The sequence below is a fragment of the Triturus cristatus genome, chromosome 3_2 (genome assembly GCF_964204655.1).
Source record: "Triturus cristatus chromosome 3_2, aTriCri1.1, whole genome shotgun sequence".
In the NCBI taxonomy this organism is placed as follows: domain Eukaryota; kingdom Metazoa; phylum Chordata; class Amphibia; order Caudata; family Salamandridae; genus Triturus; species Triturus cristatus.
The window spans coordinates 917,932,484-917,952,991 of record NC_140584.1 but is presented as its reverse complement, the minus strand read 5'-3'; the positions used below and the strand labels follow the sequence as shown (position 1 = coordinate 917,952,991).

The window sequence follows — 20,508 nt, the reverse complement described above, 5'->3', positions numbered from 1 at the left end:
TTCCTGTGAAAACTTTAACAAATACCAAAGGAGTAGTTTTTCATCCTAAGCAGTCTAAGATCCACCGCAGCCTTGTAAGTTGTAAGAAGCCAGGGTGTTACGCTTCCTCTTACTCTAAACGGCCTAACTAGCATTAGCAGGTTTCTTTAAACAGTCTATTCGAAAGAGTGATAAATCTTTTGAGTAGCAGTAGTTGCCTTGCAGAAGTCTAGGCTCTACAAATAGCTCATACGCACAGTCCATTTAAAATGTACTCTTTACTATCCATGTTCGAAAAACAAAGCTTTTTTTATAAATAACATACCAAATATCAACTGATGGTGAGAGGTGCCTTTCAAAGAGAACCTCTTGCAAAAACCACAAGTCCAAGAAAGCTCAACAGCTTCTAATAAGTATTCATATACTCAACAGTTAAGTTACAAGAAACCAAAGAAATCAAAAAAGAAATGACAAACTAAACAAGAAATTAGAAACTGATAGACTTTCTTACACCCAAAAATAAAAGCTAACCACTCAGTTTGTGTTCTCTTTCTCCAATCCTCCCGAAAGGAACAGGAACGATCATCAATAGCAAACAGCAGCTACATGAATGCAACACTGTTCACTCACTTAACGCCCAAAAGAGAAAACTACAATTCTTCCTCGTGGTTAGCGAAGACCAGACACTTTCAAACACATTTCCTCAGTTAAAAACTATAGAAATGATCCCTGAAAGTATAGTCTTAACAAAATTCTTTATAGCTCACACAGACAGAAAGGGTGGAAACCCTTCCTACTTACAGTAAGACAAGGTTCGGCATCATCAACGGAAATAAAAACATATAAATATAAACATATTTTTTACTCCACAAGATAATATTCCACAGATGCACACGCATACGCCTTTATTTACATTAAAGCCTACTCAATAGATCCTGGTGAGACACTGCTTTATAAATTTACATATTTTAAATCAGCAACCAATCAAATTCAGCCTGCCTGTTCCTGACCCAATGCTGTACCACAGGGAGAGTTGGAAAATTCTTCAAAAAACTGCAGGTTCCACAAGATCATACAGATGATTTTTAATCCAAATAGTTGGTCCAGATTAGCATCTGTCAAACAGCCAAAAGAGTGACACTGATCACTAGCGAGAAGGGACCTGCTAAGGTTGCAAGCGTGGAAACAAACGTTGTAGCATTCAAGCTACCTTTAAATTTTGAACAGTTGCACCACAGATCAAATGTACGGCAACATCTTTGATTAGTTTCCCCAAACAAACTAAGGGGCATATCAGCAACAACCGGCGATAATTATCGCTAAGCGCACTTAGCGCTAGGATAATTATCGCCGGCTAGCGTGGATTATTATCGCTGAGATAACGTGCTATTAGCAACGCTTATCTCAAAAACGATAAAAATCCTAACGCTAACTGCCTAACGTGAGATTATCGCTGGAAACCCAGCGATAATGTCACGAAGTGTGGCGTTAGCTTGCTGATAGGGACTCACAAACTTAGCCATGATATCCACCTTACATAGGATACCATGGCTAAGTCAGTCCTGAAGCAGGCGTAAGGAAAGTAGCAATAACAGGGGTTATCGCTACTTTTCCTGCCGCTATGCTTCATAGCGTGGGCCTTGATGATAGGAGAAATGTCGCTTAGCGACATTTCTCCTGTCATGTCAGGTCAGGTACGCCCACTTTGCATCTCATTAGAGATGCAAAGCTGGGCGTTAGGAATCCCGACGCTAATGCAAGGTTTCACGCGTTAGCGTGACCTTGCTAATTAGGCGATCATTTTTTATCACCAGCTTGATGATATGCCCCTAACTGTTCCCCAGTTCACATGTAAGACTCTAAGCAGACGATGAACTTCGACGGGGGTCCAGACTTAGTGAAAAACCTCTTGCAGCACATACGGGAGATAACGGAACCTATCACTTTCAGAAGAGCCCTGAATGCCTGGCTATCTAAGAAAGCGTTCACATGAACAACTTGTACTACCACCCAGCTTGAATTCATGCAGCTTTTCAAAGCTAAAAGACCTTTAGGTGTTTCAGCACTACAGAAGTATCCAAAATATAGTTTATGTTTTGTGTACAGAAGACTTTTTACACTGGGAAGTGAATACTTGCCAGAAACGTTTTGTAGCTAATGTTCATTAGAACAGGAATTGAACTTTTCAGTATATAATTCCGTTTTACAGCATATCCTCAAATGAAGAAAGGAACGGCCATCAACAGTAGACAGTTGTTTCAAAAATTAAACTCTGCCTGTGCCCTTCCTTTTTAGATCAGAACTTATCTGCAACACCTTTGGGCCACTTACAAATACTATTTCAATCTTGATTCTACATAACATATCAAGACAAAGAGTTTTATAACTCTATTCCAAGCTGTCCAAGGGTTACAGGAAGATATCACAAGAGCATTTTTTCTGCCACCTGGCTAAGCTCTCAGCAGATCAGTGATAGATAATTAAAACCTGACGCTGCAATCTATGCAGCTAACTAAAGTTTAATTCAGCATGATAGACTAAAGTTGAAGGCACTGGACAAACACAAGAAAGGGGACCAGGAAAATCGCCTCTTGGGGCAGGCTAAAAGGCTATCACAATATGGTCTCAACTTTGTAATTTTTACGTAAAAACAGACCATGGCTGGAAAAGCAGTCGGGCGATGCCCCAGACTCTTACAAAGCCAAGAAGAGGCAAAGGCTCTGGGTATTCACCTGGCCTGTCACCAAACTGTAAACTTCTACAATTTACGGCCTGGCGCCAGCCCACCTACCTCGTTTCATAGGTGTCGCAGCAAAGTGGATATCCAAAATGGTGGCATTTGGGGTTCTAGCCATTACAGCTATAGAACTTTCAAGGCACAGGGCTTATTTTACTATTTACAACCAGCTGATATTCCGATTCTCTACATGAGGCTCTCAATCTTCCAGTGTTCTAAAATACCATAGGACAACGCTACAGGGGGCTACAATGGTCATTAAATACCCTCTGTTTGAGTTATAGACTCAAGTTAAAGCTGAGCTTCTATATCGAGGGGATAGAACATTTAATCAATGTGATACCCGAGGCAGAAAGTCTATACTGATATCACAACATTCCCGTCAATGAAGTAAGAATACTCTAACTTGAACCAGGAGAACCAAAAAAATGGCACTTGCTGGAGCAGGTGGCTCGTTCTGACCATTATTCGATCGTTGCAACTCCTCTGTCCCCCAATGGATCTTGCAAAATTCCAAAGTTCGAATGCATCAAGCCCTTGATGTACTAAGGGTTGCACAGGGGCTTGTTGGGAGCTGCAAGATTTTGTGCTGAGCACGCAAGCTTTTATAATGAAAAGTAAACAGACGCAGTCCCTTACTTCTGCTTTGCACCGCACGAATTCCTGTGAAAACTTTAACAAATACCAAAGGAGTAGTTTTTCATCCTTAGCAGTCTAAGATCCACCGCAGCCTTGTAAGTTGTAAGAAGCCAGGGTGTTACGCTTCCTCTTACTCTAAACGGCCTAACTAGCATTAGCAGGTTTCTTTAAACAGTCTATTCGAAAGAGTGATAAATCTTTTGAATAGCAGTAGTTGCCTTGCAGAAGTCTAGGCTCTACAAATAGCTCATACGCACAGTCCATTTAAAATGTACTCTTTACTATCCATGTTAGAAACACAAAGCTTTTTTTTATAAATAACATACCAAATTATAAACTGATGGTGAGAGGTGCCTTTCAAAGAGAACCTCTTGCAAAAACCACAAGTCCAAGAAAGCTCAACAGCTTCTAATAAGTATTCATATACTCAACAGTTAAGTTACAAGAAACCAAAGAAATCAAAAAAGAAATGACAAACTAAACAAGAAATTAGAAACTGATACACTTTCTTACACCCAAAAATAAAAGCTAACCACTCAGTTTGTGTTCTCTTTCTCCAATCCTCCTGAAAGGAACAGGAACGATCATCAATAGCAAACAGCAGCTACATGAATGCAACACTGTTCACTCACTTCACGCCCAAAAGAGAAAACTACAATTCTTCCTCGTGGTTAGCGAAGACCAGACACTTTCAAACACATTTCCTCAGTTAAAAACTATAGAAATGATCCCTGAAAGTATAGTCTTAACAAAAATCTTTATAGCTCACACAGACAGAAAGGGTGGAAACCCTTCCTACTTACAGTAAGACAAGGTTCGGCATCATCAACGGAAATAAAAACATATAAATATAAACATATTTTTTACTCCACAAGATAATATTCCACAGATGCACATGCATACGCCTTTATTTACATTAAAGCCTACTCAATAGATCCTGGTGAGACACTGCTTTATAAATTTGCATATTTTAAATCAGCAACCAATCAAATTCAGCCTGCCTGTTCCTGACCCAATGCTGTACCACAGGGAGAGTTGGAAAATTCTTCAAAAAACTGCAGGTTCCACAAGATCATACAGATGATTTTTAATCCAAATAGTTGGTCCAGATTAGCATCTGTCAAACAGCCAAAAGAGTGACACTGATCACTAGCGAGAAGGGACCTGCTAAGGTTGCAAGCGTGGAAACAAACGTTGTAGCATTCAAGCTACCTTTAAATTTTGAACAGTTGCACCACAGATCAAATGTACGGCAACATCTTTGATTAGTTTCCCCAAACAAACTAAGGGGCAATATCAGCAACAACCGGCGATAATTATCGCTAAGCGCACTTAGCGCTAGGATAATTATCGCCGGCTAGCGTGGATTATTATCGCTGAGATAACGTGCTATTAGCAACGCTTATCTCAAAAACGATAAAAATCCTAACGCTAACTGCCTAACTTGAGATAATCGCTGGAAACCCAGCGATAATGTCACGAAGTGTGGCGTTAGCTTGCTGATAGGGACTCACAAACTTAGCCATGATATCCACCTTACATAGGATACCATGGCTAAGTCAGTCCTGAAGCAGGCGTAAGGAAAGTAGCAATAACAGGGGTTATCGCTACTTTTCCTGCCGCTATGCTTCATAGCGTGGGCCTTGATGATAGGAGAAATGTCGCTTAGCGACATTTCTCCTGTCATGTCAGGTCAGGTAAGCCCACTTTGCATCTCATTAGAGATGCAAAGCTGGGCGTTAGGAATCCCGACGCTAATGCAAGGTTTCACGCGTTAGCGTGACCTTGCTAATTAGGCGATCATTTTTTATCACCAGCTTGATGATATGCCCCTAACTGTTCCCCAGTTCACATGTAAGACTCTAAGCAGACGATGAACTTCGACGGGGGTCCAGACTTAGTGAAAAACCTCTTGCAGCACATACGGGAGATAACGGAACCTATCACTTTCAGAAGAGCCCTGAATGCCTGGCTATCTAAGAAAGCGTTCACATGAACAACTTGTACTACCACCCAGCTTGAATTCATGCAGCTTTTCAAAGCTAAAAGACCTTTAGGTGTCTCAGCACTACAGAAGTATCCAAAATATAGTTTATGTTTTGTGTACAGAAGACTTTTTACACTGGGAAGTGAATACTTGCCAGAAACGTTTTGTATCTAATATTGATTAGAACAGGAATTGAACTTTTCAGTATATAATTCCGTTTTACAGCATATCCTCAAATGAAGAAAGGAACGGCCATCAACAGTAGACAGTTGTTTCAAAAATTAAACTCTGCCTGTGCCCTTCCTTTTTAGATCAGAACTTATCTGCAACACCTTTGGGCCACTTACAAATACTATTTCAATCTTGATTCTATATAACATATCAAGACAAAGAGTTTTATAACTCTATGCCAAGCTGTCCAAGGGTTACAGGAAGATATCACAAGAGCATTTTTTCTGCCACCTGGCTAAGCTCTCAGCAGATCAGTGATAGATAATTAAAACCTGACGCTGCAATCTATGCAGCTAACTAAAGTTTAATTCAGCATGATAGACTAAAGTTGAAGGCACTGGACAAACACAAGAAAGGGGACCAGGAAAATCGCCTCTTGGGGCAGGCTAAAAGGCTATCACAATATGGTCTCAACTTTGTAATTTTTACGTAAAAACAGACCATGGCTGGAAAAACAGTCGGGCGATGCCCCAGACTCTTACAAAGCCAAGAAGAGGCAAAGGCTCTGGGTATTCACCTGGCCTGTCACCAAACTGTAAACTTCTACAATTTACGGCCTGGCGCCAGCCCACCTACCTCGTTTCATAGGTGTCGCAGCATAGTGGATATCCAAAATGGTGGCATTTGGGGTTCTAGCCATTACAGCTATAGAACTTTCAAGGCACAGGGCTTATTTTACTATTTACAACCAGCTGATATTCCGATTCTCTACATGAGGCTCTCAATCTTCCAGTGTTCTAAAATACCATAGGACAACGCTACAGGGGGCTACAATGGTCATTAAATACCCTCTGTTTGAGTTATAGACTCAAGTTAAAGCTGAGCTTCTATATCGAGGGGATAGAACATTTAATCAATGTGATACCCGAGGCAGAAAGTCTATACTGATATCACAACATTCCCGTCAATGAAGTAAGAATACTCTAACTTGAACCAGGAGAACCAAAAAAATGGCACTTGCTGGAGCAGGTGGCTCGTTCTGACCATTATTCGATCGTTGCAACTCCTCTGTCCCCCAATGGATCTTGCAAAATTCCAAAGTTCGAATGCATCAAGCCCTTGATGTACTAAGGGTTGCACAGGGGCTTGTTGGGAGCTGCAAGATTTTCTGCTGAGCACGCAAGCTGCACCGCACGAATAGCTGTGAAAACTTTAACAAATACCAAAGGAGTAGTTTTTCATCCTAAGCAGTCTAAGATCCACCGCAGCCTTGTAAGTTGTAAGAAGCCAGGGTGTTACGCTTCCTCTTACTCTAAACGGCCTAACTAGCATTAGCAGGTTTCTTTAAACAGTCTATTCGAAAGAGTGATAAATCTTTTGAGTAGCAGTAGTTGCCTTGCAGAAGTCTAGGCTCTACAAATAGCTCATACGCACAGTCCATTTAAAATGTACTCTTTACTATCCATGTTCGAAAAACAAAGCTTTTTTTATAAATAACATACCAAATTATCAACTGATGGTGAGAGGTGCCTTTCAAAGAGAACCTCTTGCAAAAACCACAAGTCCAAGAAAGCTCAACAGCTTCTAATAAGTATTCATATACTCAACAGTTAAGTTACAAGAAACCAAAGAAATCAAAAAAGAAATGACAAACTAAACAAGAAATTAGAAACTGATAGACTTTCTTACACCCAAAAATAAAAGCTAACCACTCAGTTTGTGTTCTCTTCCTCCAATCCTCCTGAAAGGAACAGGAACGATCATCAATAGCAAACAGCAGCTACAGGAATGCAACACTGTTCACTCACTTCACGCCCAAAAGAGAAAACTACAATTCTTCCTCGTGGTTAGCGAAGACCAGACACTTTCAAACACATTTCCTCAGTTAAAAACTATAGAAATGATCCCTGAAAGTATAGTCTTAACAAAATTCTTTATAGCTCACACAGACAGAAAGGGTGGAAACCCTTCCTACTTACAGTAAGACAAGGTTCGGCATCATCAACGGAAATAAAAACATATAAATATAAACATATTTTTTACTCCACAAGATAATATTCCACAGATGCACACGCATACGCCTTTATTTACATTAAAGCCTACTCAATAGATCCTGGTGAGACACTGCTTTATAAATTTACATATTTTAAATCAGCAACCAATCAAATTCAGCCTGCCTGTTCCTGACCCAATGCTGTACCACAGGGAGAGTTGGAAAATTCTTCAAAAAACTGCAGGTTCCACAAGATCATACAGATGATTTTTAATCCAAATAGTTGGTCCAGATTAGCATCTGTCAAACAGCCAAAAGAGTGACACTGATCACTAGCGAGAAGGGACCTGCTAAGGTTGCAAGCGTGGAAACAAACGTTGTAGCATTCAAGCTACCTTTAAATTTTGAACAGTTGCACCACAGATCAAATGTACGGCAACATCTTTGATTAGTTTCCCCAAACAAACTAAGGGGCATATCAGCAACAACCGGCGATAATTATCGCTAAGCGCACTTAGCGCTAGGATAATTATCGCCGGCTAGCGTGGATTATTATCGCTGAGATAACGTGCTATTAGCAACGCTTATCTCAAAAACGATAAAAATCCTAACGCTAACTGCCTAACGTGAGATTATCGCTGGAAACCCAGCGATAATGTCACGAAGTGTGGCGTTAGCTTGCTGATAGGGACTCACAAACTTAGCCATGATATCCACCTTACATAGGATACCATGGCTAAGTCAGTCCTGAAGCAGGCGTAAGGAAAGTAGCAATAACAGGGGTTATCGCTACTTTTCCTGCCGCTATGCTTCATAGCGTGGGCCTTGATGATAGGAGAAATGTCGCTTAGCGACATTTCTCCTGTCATGTCAGGTCAGGTACGCCCACTTTGCATCTCATTAGAGATGCAAAGCTGGGCGTTAGGAATCCCGACGCTAATGCAAGGTTTCACGCGTTAGCGTGACCTTGCTAATTAGGCGATCATTTTTTATCACCAGCTTGCTGATATGCCCCTAACTGTTCCCCAGTTCACATGTAAGACTCTAAGCAGACGATGAACTTCGACGGGGGTCCAGACTTAGTGAAAAACCTCTTGCAGCACATACGGGAGATAACGGAACCTATCACTTTCAGAAGAGCCCTGAATGCCTGGCTATCTAAGAAAGCGTTCACATGAACAACTTGTACTACCACCCAGCTTGAATTCATGCAGCTTTTCAAAGCTAAAAGACCTTTAGGTGTCTCAGCACTACAGAAGTATCCAAAATATAGTTTATGTTTTGTGTACAGAAGACTTTTTACACTGGGAAGTGAATACTTGCCAGAAACGTTTTGTATCTAATATTGATTAGAACAGGAATTGAACTTTTCAGTATATAATTCCGTTTTACAGCATATCCTCAAATGAAGAAAGGAACGGCCATCAACAGTAGACAGTTGTTTCAAAAATTAAACTCTGCCTGTGCCCTTCCTTTTTAGATCAGAACTTATCTGCAACACCTTTGGGCCACTTACAAATACTATTTCAATCTTGATTCTACATAACATATCAAGACAAAGAGTTTTATAACTCTATGCCAAGCTGTCCAAGGGTTACAGGAAGATATCACAAGAGCATTTTTTCTGCCACCTGGATAAGCTCTCAGCAGATCAGTGATAGATAATTAAAACCTGACGCTGCAATCTATGCAGCTAACTAAAGTTTAATTCAGCATGATAGACTAAAGTTGAAGGCACTGGACAAACACAAGAAAGGGGACCAGGAAAATCGCCTCTTGGGGCAGGCTAAAAGGCTATCACAATATGGTCTCAACTTTGTAATTTTTACGTAAAAACAGACCATGGCTGGAAAAGCAGTCGGGCGATGCCCCAGACTCTTACAAAGCCAAGAAGAGGCAAAGGCTCTGGGTATTCACCTGGCCTGTCACCAAACTGTAAACTTCTACAATTTACGGCCTGGCGCCAGCCCACCTACCTCGTTTCATAGGTGTCGCAGCATAGTGGATATCCAAAATGGTGGCATTTGGGGTTCTAGCCATTACAGCTATAGAACTTTCAAGGCACAGGGCTTATTTTACTATTTACAACCAGCTGATATTCCGATTCTCTACATGAGGCTCTCAATCTTCCAGTGTTCTAAAATACCATAGGACAACGCTACAGGGGGCTACAATGGTCATTAAATACCCTCTGTTTGAGTTATAGACTCAAGTTAAAGCTGAGCTTCTATATCGAGGGGATAGAACATTTAATCAATGTGATACCCGAGGCAGAAAGTCTATACTGATATCACAACATTCCCGTCAATGAAGTAAGAATACTCTAACTTGAACCAGGAGAACCAAAAAAATGGCACTTGCTGGAACAGGTGGCTCGTTCTGACCATTATTCGATCGTTGCAACTCCTCTGTCCCCCAATGGATCTTGCAAAATTCCAAAGTTCGAATGCATCAAGCCCTTGATGTACTAAGGGTTGCACAGGGGCTTGTTGGGAGCTGCAAGATTTTCTGCTGAGCACGCAAGCTTTTATAATGAAAAGTAAACAGACGCAGTCCCTTACTTCTGCTTTGCACCGCACGAATTCCTGTGAAAACTTTAACAAATACCAAAGGAGTAGTTTTTCATCCTTAGCAGTCTAAGATCCACCGCAGCCTTGTAAGTTGTAAGAAGCCAGGGTGTTACGCTTCCTCTTACTCTAAACGGCCTAACTAGCATTAGCAGGTTTCTTTAAACAGTCTATTCGAAAGAGTGATAAATCTTTTGAGTAGCAGTAGTTGCCTTGCAGAAGTCTAGGCTCTACAAATAGCTCATACGCACAGTCCATTTAAAATGTACTCTTTACTATCCATGTTCGAAAAACAAAGCTTTTTTTATAAATAACATACCAAATTATCAACTGATGGTGAGAGGTGCCTTTCAAAGAGAACCTCTTGCAAAAACCACAAGTCCAAGAAAGCTCAACAGCTTCTAATAAGTATTCATATACTCAACAGTTAAGTTACAAGAAACCAAAAAAGAAATGACAAACTAAACAAGAAATTAGAAACTGATAGACTTTCTTACACCCAAAAATAAAAACTAACCACTCAGTTTGTTTTCTCTTTCTCCAATCCTCCTGAAAGGAACAGGAACGATCATCAATAGCAAACAGCAGCTACATGAATGCAACACTGTTCACTCACTTCACGCCCAAAAGAGAAAACTACAATTCTTCCTCGTGGTTAGCGAAGACCAGACACTTTCAAACACATTTCCTCAGTTAAAAACTATAGAAATGATCCCTGAAAGTATAGTCTTAACAAAATTCTTTATAGCTCACACAGACAGAAAGGGTGGAAACCCTTCCTACTTACAGTAAGACAAGGTTCGCCATCATCAACGGAAATAAAAACATATAAATATAAACATATTTTTTACTCCACAAGATAATATTCCACAGATGCACACGCATACGCCTTTATTTACATTAAAGCCTACTCAATAGATCCTGGTGAGACACTGCTTTATAAATTTGCATATTTTAAATCAGCAACCAATCAAATTCAGCCTGCCTGTTCCTGACCCAATGCTGTACCACAGGGAGAGTTGGAAAATTCTTCAAAAAACTGCAGGTTCCACAAGATCATACAGATGATTTTTAATCCGAATAGTTGGTCCAGATTAGCATCTGTCAAACAGCCAAAAGACTGACACTGATCACTAGCGAGAAGGGACCTGCTAAGGTTGCAAGCGTGGAAACAAACGTTGTAGCATTCAAGCTACCTTTAAATTTTGAACAGTTGCACCACAGATCAAATGTACCGCAACATCTTTGATTAGTTTCCCCAAACAAACTAAGGGGCATATCAGCAACAACCGGCGATAATTATCGCTAAGCGCACTTAGCGCTAGGATAATTATCGCCGGCTAGCGTGGATTATTATCGCTGAGATAACGTGCTATTAGCAACGCTTATCTCAAAAACGATAAAAATCCTAACGCTAACTGCCTAACGTGAGATAATCGCTGGAAACCCAGCGATAATGTCACGAAGTGTGGCGTTAGCTTGCTGATAGGGACTCACAAACTTAGCCATGATATCCACCTTACATAGGATACCATGGCTAAGTCAGTCCTGAAGCAGGCGTAAGGAAAGTAGCAATAACAGGGGTTATCGCTACTTTTCCTGCCGCTATGCTTCATAGCGTGGGCCTTGATGATAGGAGAAATGTCGCTTAGCGACATTTCTCCTGTCATGTCAGGTCAGGTACGCCCACTTTGCATCTCATTAGAGATGCAAAGCTGGGCGTTAGGAATCCCGACGCTAATGCAAGGTTTCACGCGTTAGCGTGACCTTGCTAATTAGGCGATCATTTTTTATCACCAGCTTGATGATATGCCCCTAACTGTTCCCCAGTTCACATGTAAGACTCTAAGCAGACGATGAACTTCGACGGGGGTCCAGACTTAGTGAAAAACCTCTTGCAGCACATACGGGAGATAACGGAACCTATCACTTTCAGAAGAGCCCTGAATGCCTGGCTATCTAAGAAAGCGTTCACATGAACAACTTGTACTACCACCCAGCTTGAATTCATGCAGCTTTTCAAAGCTAAAAGACCTTTAGGTGTCTCAGCACTACAGAAGTATCCAAAATATAGTTTATGTTTTGTGTACAGAAGACTTTTTACACTGGGAAGTGAATACTTGCCAGAAACGTTTTGTATCTAATATTGATTAGAACAGGAATTGAACTTTTCAGTATATAATTCCGTTTTACAGCATATCCTCAAATGAAGAAAGGAACGGCCATCAACAGTAGACAGTTGTTTCAAAAATTAAACTCTGCCTGTGCCCTTCCTTTTTAGATCAGAACTTATCTGCAACACCTTTGGGCCACTTACAAATACTATTTCAATCTTGATTCTACATAACATATCAAGACAAAGAGTTTTATAACTCTGTGCCAAGCTGTCCAAGGGTTACAGGAAGATATCACAAGAGCATTTTTTCTGCCACCTGGCTAAGCTCTCAGCAGATCAGTGATAGATAATTAAAACCTGACGCTGCAATCTATGCAGCTAACTAAAGTTTAATTCAGCATGATAGACTAAAGTTGAAGGCACTGGACAAACACAAGAAAGGGGACCAGGAAAATCGCCTCTTGGGGCAGGCTAAAAGGCTATCACAATATGGTCTCAACTTTGTAATTTTTACGTAAAAACAGACCATGGCTGGAAAAGCAGTCGGGCGATGCCCCAGACTCTTACAAAGCCAAGAAGAGGCAAAGGCTCTGGGTATTCACCTGGCCTGTCACCAAACTGTAAACTTCTACAATTTACGGCCTGGCGCCAGCCCACCTACCTCGTTTCATAGGTGTCGCAGCATAGTGGATATCCAAAATGGTGGCATTTGGGGTTCTAGCCATTACAGCTATAGAACTTTCAAGGCACAGGGCTTATTTTACTATTTACAACCAGCTGATATTCCGATTCTCTACATGAGGCTCTCAATCTTCCAGTGTTCTAAAATACCATAGGACAACGCTACAGGGGGCTACAATGGTCATTAAATACCCTCTGTTTGAGTTATAGACTCAAGTTAAAGCTGAGCTTCTATATCGAGGGGATAGAACATTTAATCAATGTGATACCCGAGGCAGAAAGTCTATACTGATATCACAACATTCCCGTCAATGAAGTAAGAATACTCTAACTTGAACCAGGAGAACCAAAAAAATGGCACTTGCTGGAACAGGTGGCTCGTTCTGACCATTATTCGATCGTTGCAACTCCTCTGTCCCCCAATGGATCTTGCAAAATTCCAAAGTTCGAATGCATCAAGCCCTTGATGTACTAAGGGTTGCACAGGGGCTTGTTGGGAGCTGCAAGATTTTCTGCTGAGCACGCAAGCTGCACCGCACGAATAGCTGTGAAAACTTTAACAAATACCAAAGGAGTAGTTTTTCATCCTAAGCAGTCTAAGATCCACCGCAGCCTTGTAAGTTGTAAGAAGCCAGGGTGTTACGCTTCCTCTTACTCTAAACGGCCTAACTAGCATTAGCAGGTTTCTTTAAACAGTCTATTCGAAAGAGTGATAAATCTTTTGAGTAGCAGTAGTTGCCTTGCAGAAGTCTAGGCTCTACAAATAGCTCATACGCACAGTCCATTTAAAATGTACTCTTTACTATCCATGTTCGAAAAACAAAGCTTTTTTTATAAATAACATACCAAATTATCAACTGATGGTGAGAGGTGCCTTTCAAAGAGAACCTCTTGCAAAAACCACAAGTCCAAGAAAGCTCAACAGCTTCTAATAAGTATTCATATACTCAACAGTTAAGTTACAAGAAACCAAAAAAGAAATGACAAACTAAACAAGAAATTAGAAACTGATAGATTTTCTTACACCCAAAAATAAAAACTAACCACTCAGTTTGTTTTCTCTTTCTCCAATCCTCCTGAAAGGAACAGGAACGATCATCAATAGCAAACAGCAGCTACATGAATGCAATACTGTTCACTCACTTCACGCCCAAAAGAGAAAACTACAATTCTTCCTCGTGGTTAGCGAAGACCAGACACTTTCAAACACATTTCCTCAGTTAAAAACTATAGAAATGATCCCTGAAAGTATAGTCTTAACAAAATTCTTTATAGCTCACACAGACAGAAAGGGTGGAAACCCTTCCTACTTACAGTAAGACAAGGTTCGCCATCATCAACGGAAATAAAAACATATAAATATAAACATATTTTTTACTCCACAAGATAATATCCCACAGATGCACACGCATACGCCTTTATTTACATTAAAGCCTACTCAATAGATCCTGGTGAGACACTGCTTTATAAATTTGCATATTTTAAATCAGCAACCAATCAAATTCAGCCTGCCTGTTCCTGACCCAATGCTGTACCACAGGGAGAGTTGGAAAATTCTTCAAAAAACTGCAGGTTCCACAAGATCATACAGATGATTTTTAATCCGAATAGTTGGTCCAGATTAGCATCTGTCAAACAGCCAAAAGACTGACACTGATCACTAGCGAGAAGGGACCTGCTAAGGTTGCAAGCGTGGAAACAAACGTTGTAGCATTCAAGCTACCTTTAAATTTTGAACAGTTGCACCACAGATCAAATGTACCGCAACATCTTTGATTAGTTTCCCCAAACAAACTAAGGGGCATATCAGCAACAACCGGCGATAATTATCGCTAAGCGCACTTAGCGCTAGGATAATTATCGCCGGCTAGCGTGGATTATTATCGCTGAGATAACGTGCTATTAGCAACGCTTATCTCAAAAACGATAAAAATCCTAACGCTAACTGCCTAACGTGAGATAATCGCTGGAAACCCAGCGATAATGTCACGAAGTGTGGCGTTAGCTTGCTGATAGGGACTCACAAACTTAGCCATGATATCCACCTTACATAGGATACCATGGCTAAGTCAGTCCTGAAGCAGGCGTAAGGAAAGTAGCAATAACAGGGGTTATCGCTACTTTTCCTGCCGCTATGCTTCATAGCGTGGGCCTTGATGATAGGAGAAATGTCGCTTAGCGACATTTCTCCTGTCATGTCAGGTCAGGTACGCCCACTTTGCATCTCATTAGAGATGCAAAGCTGGGCGTTAGGAATCCCGACGCTAATGCAAGGTTTCACGCGTTAGCGTGACCTTGCTAATTAGGCGATCATTTTTTATCACCAGCTTGATGATATGCCCCTAACTGTTCCCCAGTTCACATGTAAGACTCTAAGCAGACGATGAACTTCGACGGGGGTCCAGACTTAGTGAAAAACCTCTTGCAGCACATACGGGAGATAACGGAACCTATCACTTTCAGAAGAGCCCTGAATGCCTGGCTATCTAAGAAAGCGTTCACATGAACAACTTGTACTACCACCCAGCTTGAATTCATGCAGCTTTTCAAAGCTAAAAGACCTTTAGGTGTCTCAGCACTACAGAAGTATCCAAAATATAGTTTATGTTTTGTGTACAGAAGACTTTTTACACTGGGAAGTGAATACTTGCCAGAAACGTTTTGTATCTAATATTGATTAGAACAGGAATTGAACTTTTCAGTATATAATTCCGTTTTACAGCATATCCTCAAATGAAGAAAGGAACGGCCATCAACAGTAGACAGTTGTTTCAAAAATTAAACTCTGCCTGTGCCCTTCCTTTTTAGATCAGAACTTATCTGCAACACCTTTGGGCCACTTACAAATACTATTTCAATCTTGATTCTACATAACATATCAAGACAAAGAGTTTTATAACTCTGTGCCAAGCTGTCCAAGGGTTACAGGAAGATATCACAAGAGCATTTTTTCTGCCACCTGGCTAAGCTCTCAGCAGATCAGTGATAGATAATTAAAACCTGACGCTGCAATCTATGCAGCTAACTAAAGTTTAATTCAGCATGATAGACTAAAGTTGAAGGCACTGGACAAACACAAGAAAGGGGACCAGGAAAATCGCCTCTTGGGGCAGGCTAAAAGGCTATCACAATATGGTCTCAACTTTGTAATTTTTACGTAAAAACAGACCATGGCTGGAAAAGCAGTCGGGCGATGCCCCAGACTCTTACAAAGCCAAGAAGAGGTAAAGGCTCTGGGTATTCACCTGGCCTGTCACCAAACTGTAAACTTCTACAATTTACGGCCTGGCGCCAGCCCACCTACCTCGTTTCATAGGTGTCGCAGCATAGTGGATATCCAAAATGGTGGCATTTGGGGTTCTAGCCATTACAGCTATAGAACTTTCAAGGCACAGGGCTTATTTTACTATTTACAACCAGCTGATATTCCGATTCTCTACATGAGGCTCTCAATCTTCCAGTGTTCTAAAATACCATAGGACAACGCTACAGGGGGCTACAATGGTCATTAAATACCCTCTGTTTGAGTTATAGACTCAAGTTAAAGCTGAGCTTCTATATCGAGGGGATAGAACATTTAATCAATGTGATACCCGAGGCAGAAAGTCTATACTGATATCACAACATTCCCGTCAATGAAGTAAGAATACTCTAACTTGAACCAGGAGAACCAAAAAAATGGCACTTGCTGGAACAGGTGGCTCGTTCTGACCATTATTCGATCGTTGCAACTCCTCTGTCCCCCAATGGATCTTGCAAAATTCCAAAGTTCGAATGCATCAAGCCCTTGATGTACTAAGGGTTGCACAGGGGCTTGTTGGGAGCTGCAAGATTTTCTGCTGAGCACGCAAGCTGCACCGCACGAATAGCTGTGAAAACTTTAACAAATACCAAAGGAGTAGTTTTTCATCCTAAGCAGTCTAAGATCCACCGCAGCCTTGTAAGTTGTAAGAAGCCAGGGTGTTACGCTTCCTCTTACTCTAAACGGCCTAACTAGCATTAGCAGGTTTCTTTAAACAGTCTATTCGAAAGAGTGATAAATCTTTTGAGTAGCAGTAGTTGCCTTGCAGAAGTCTAGGCTCTACAAATAGCTCATACGCACAGTCCATTTAAAATGTACTCTTTACTATCCATGTTCGAAAAACAAAGCTTTTTTTATAAATAACATACCAAATTATCAACTGATGGTGAGAGGTGCCTTTCAAAGAGAACCTCTTGCAAAAACCACAAGTCCAAGAAAGCTCAACAGCTTCTAATAAGTATTCATATACTCAACAGTTAAGTTACAAGAAACCAAAGAAATCAAAAAAGAAATGACAAACTAAACAAGAAATTAGAAACTGATAGACTTTCTTACACCCAAAAATAAAAGCTAACCACTCAGTTTGTGTTCTCTTTCTCCAATCCTCCTGAAAGGAACAGGAACGATCATCAATAGCAAACAGCAGCTACATGAATGCAACACTGTTCACTCACTTCACGCCCAAAAGAGAAAACTACAATTCTTCCTCGTGGTTAGCGAAGACCAGACACTTTCAAACACATTTCCTCAGTTAAAAACTATAGAAATGATCCCTGAAAGTATAGTCTTAACAAAATTCTTTATAGCTCACACAGACAGAAAGGGTGGAAACCCTTCCTACTTACAGTAAGACAAGGTTCGGCATCATCAACGGAAATAAAAACATATAAATATAAACATATTTTTTACTCCACAAGATAATATTCCACAGATGCACACGCATACGCCTTTATTTACATTAAAGCCTACTCAATAGATCCTGGTGAGACACTGCTTTATAAATTTACATATTTTAAATCAGCAACCAATCAAATTCAGCCTGCCTGTTCCTGACCCAATGCTGTACCACAGGGAGAGTTGGAAAATTCTTCAAAAAACTGCAGGTTCCACAAGATCATACAGATGATTTTTAATCCAAATAGTTGGTCCAGATTAGCATCTGTCAAACAGCCAAAAGAGTGACACTGATCACTAGCGAGAAGGGACCTGCTAAGGTTGCAAGCGTGGAAACAAACGTTGTAGCATTCAAGCTACCTTTAAATTTTGAACAGTTGCACCACAGATCAAATGTACGGCAACATCTTTGATTAGTTTCCCCAAACAAACTAAGGGGCATATCAGCAACAACCGGCGATAATTATCGCTAAGCGCACTTAGCGCTAGGATAATTATCGCCGGCTAGCGTGGATTATTATCGCTGAGATAACGTGCTATTAGCAACGCTTATCTCAAAAACGATAAAAATCCTAACGCTAACTGCCTAACGTGAGATTATCGCTGGAAACCCAGCGATAATGTCACGAAGTGTGGCGTTAGCTTGCTGATAGGGACTCACAAACTTAGCCATGATATCCACCTTACATAGGATACCATGGCTAAGTCAGTCCTGAAGCAGGCGTAAGGAAAGTAGCAATAACAGGGGTTATCGCTACTTTTCCTGCCGCTATGCTTCATAGCGTGGGCCTTGATGATAGGAGAAATGTCGCTTAGCGACATTTCTCCTGTCATGTCAGGTCAGGTACGCCCACTTTGCATCTCATTAGAGATGCAAAGCTGGGCGTTAGGAATCCCGACGCTAATGCAAGGTTTCACGTGTTAGCGTGACCTTGCTAATTAGGCGATCATTTTTTATCACCAGCTTGCTGATATGCCCCTAACTGTTCCCCAGTTCACATGTAAGACTCTAAGCAGACGATGAACTTCGACGGGGGTCCAGACTTAGTGAAAAACCTCTTGCAGCACATACGGGAGATAACGGAACCTATCACTTTCAGAAGAGCCCTGAATGCCTGGCTATCTAAGAAAGCGTTCACATGAACAACTTGTACTACCACCCAGCTTGAATTCATGCAGCTTTTCAAAGCTAAAAGACCTTTAGGTGTCTCAGCACTACAGAAGTATCCAAAATATAGTTTATGTTTTGTGTACAGAAGACTTTTTACACTGGGAAGTGAATACTTGCCAGAAACGTTTTGTATCTAATATTGATTAGAACAGGAATTGAACTTTTCAGTATATAATTCCGTTTTACAGCATATCCTCAAATGAAGAAAGGAACGGCCATCAACAGTAGACAGTTGTTTCAAAAATTAAACTCTGCCTGTGCCCTTCCTTTTTAGATCAGAACTTATCTGCAACACCTTTGGGCCACTTACAAATACTATTTCAATCTTGATTCTACATAACATATCAAGACAAAGAGTTTTATAACTCTATGCCAAGCTGTCCAAGGGTTACAGGAAGATATCACAAGAGCATTTTTTCTGCCACCTGGATAAGCTCTCAGCAGATCAGTGATAGATAATTAAAACCTGACGCTGCAATCTATGCAGCTAACTAAAGTTTAATTCAGCATGATAGACTAAAGTTGAAGGCACTGGACAAACACAAGAAAGGGGACCAGGAAAATCGCCTCTTGGGGCAGGCTAAAAGGCTATCACAATATGGTCTCAACTTTGTAATTTTTACGTAAAAACAGACCATGGCTGGAAAAGCAGTCGGGCGATGCCCCAGACTCTTACAAAGCCAAGAAGAGGCAAAGGCTCTGGGTATTCACCTGGCCTGTCACCAAACTGTAAACTTCTACAATTTACGGCCTGGCGCCAGCCCACCTACCTCGTTTCATAGGTGTCGCAGCATAGTGGATATCCAAAATGGTGGCATTTGGGGTTCTAGCCATTACAGCTATAGAACTTTCAAGGCACAGGGCTTATTTTACTATTTACAACCAGCTGATATTCCGATTCTCTACATGAGGCTCTCAATCTTCCAGTGTTCTAAAATACCATAGGACAACGCTACAGGGGGCTACAATGGTCATTAAATACCCTCTGTTTGAGTTATAGACTCAAGTTAAAGCTGAGCTTCTATATCGAGGGGATAGAACATTTAATCAATGTGATACCCGAGGCAGAAAGTCTATACTGATATCACAACATTCCCGTCAATGAAGTAAGAATACTCTAACTTGAACCAGGAGAACCAAAAAAATGGCACTTGCTGGAGCAGGTGGCTCGTTCTGACCATTATTCGATCGTTGCAACTCCTCTGTCCCCCAATGGATCTTGCAAAATTCCAAAGTTCGAATGCATCAAGCCCTTGATGTACTAAGGGTTGCACAGGGGCTTGTTGGGAGCTGCAAGATTTTGTGCTGAGCACGCAAGCTTTTATAATGAAAAGTAAACAGACGCAGTCCCTTACTTCTGCTTTGCACCGCACGAATTCCTGTGAAAACTTTAACAAATACCAAAGGAGTAGTTTTTCATCCTTAGCAGTCTAAGATCCACCGCAGCCTTGTAAGTTGTAAGAAGCCAGGGTGTTACGCTTCCTCTTACTCTAAACGGCCTAACTAGCATTAGCAGGTTTCTTTAAACAGTCTATTCGAAAGAGTGATAAATCTTTTGAGTAGCAGTAGTTGCCTTGCAGAAGTCTAGGCTCTACAAATAGCTCATACGCACAGTCCATTTAAAATGTACTCTTTACTATCCATGTTCGAAAAACAAAGCTTTTTTTATAAATAACATACCAAATTATCAACTGATGGTGAGAGGTGCCTTTCAAAGAGAACCTCTTGCAAAAACCACAAGTCCAAGAAAGCTCAACAGCTTCTAATAAGT

The 20,508-nt window shown here is 40.9% G+C and overlaps 6 non-coding genes across 6 annotated transcripts; all 6 read right to left on the bottom strand.

The window, feature by feature from the left end:
* Window positions 1-508: 508 nt before the first annotated feature.
* On the bottom strand, window positions 509-724 carry LOC146858571 (small nucleolar RNA U3). Its single transcript, XR_014980198.1, has one exon. It is a non-coding gene; the product is annotated as a small nucleolar RNA U3 (small nucleolar RNA).
* A 3,162-nt stretch (window positions 725-3,886) lies between these two features.
* On the bottom strand, window positions 3,887-4,102 carry LOC146858570 (small nucleolar RNA U3). Its single transcript, XR_014980557.1, has one exon. It is a non-coding gene; the product is annotated as a small nucleolar RNA U3 (small nucleolar RNA).
* A 3,118-nt stretch (window positions 4,103-7,220) lies between these two features.
* Window positions 7,221-7,436, bottom strand: LOC146858569 (small nucleolar RNA U3). The gene has a single exon (XR_014980637.1). It is a non-coding gene; the product is annotated as a small nucleolar RNA U3 (small nucleolar RNA).
* Window positions 7,437-10,588: 3,152 nt separating this feature from the next.
* LOC146858568 (small nucleolar RNA U3) lies at window positions 10,589-10,804 on the bottom strand. Its single transcript, XR_014980492.1, has one exon. It is a non-coding gene; the product is annotated as a small nucleolar RNA U3 (small nucleolar RNA).
* Window positions 10,805-13,912: 3,108 nt separating this feature from the next.
* On the bottom strand, window positions 13,913-14,128 carry LOC146858567 (small nucleolar RNA U3). Its single transcript, XR_014980600.1, has one exon. It is a non-coding gene; the product is annotated as a small nucleolar RNA U3 (small nucleolar RNA).
* A 3,117-nt stretch (window positions 14,129-17,245) lies between these two features.
* On the bottom strand, window positions 17,246-17,461 carry LOC146858566 (small nucleolar RNA U3). Its single transcript, XR_014980556.1, has one exon. It is a non-coding gene; the product is annotated as a small nucleolar RNA U3 (small nucleolar RNA).
* Window positions 17,462-20,508: the final 3,047 nt, after the last annotated feature.